The following is a 302-nucleotide window of genomic DNA, read 5'->3' as shown; positions in this document are numbered from 1 at the left end:
AAGCACCGTCGCATCTTTGAGATTCCTGTCTCCTTTCTACCTGTTCCATCCTCTTTCCTCGCCCCGCTCTCCTCCCCTGACAATGGTCGTCGACCCACTTAGCCCCTCTTTCCCGCTTCCCTTTTCTCGGTCTAGCTGGTTTGCAGAAACAGGCATCCCTTTGCACGTGAGCGCTTCAACTGTGCAAAACGAGCCCTGGTAGATTGCTGTCGCTTCTGCCGCTGTAGGATCTGCCACCGGTTCGCAGTCATGGCCATCCCGACAGCCCTCCGCGCCACCTGTGTTCTTCCGGCCTCCTCTCC

This window comes from Nannochloropsis gaditana, assembly GCF_000240725.1.
Source record: "Nannochloropsis gaditana CCMP526 unplaced genomic scaffold scaffold1040, whole genome shotgun sequence".
Taxonomy (NCBI): Eukaryota; class Eustigmatophyceae; order Eustigmatales; family Monodopsidaceae; genus Microchloropsis; species Microchloropsis gaditana.
Note: the sequence above shows the minus strand (reverse complement) of the source record.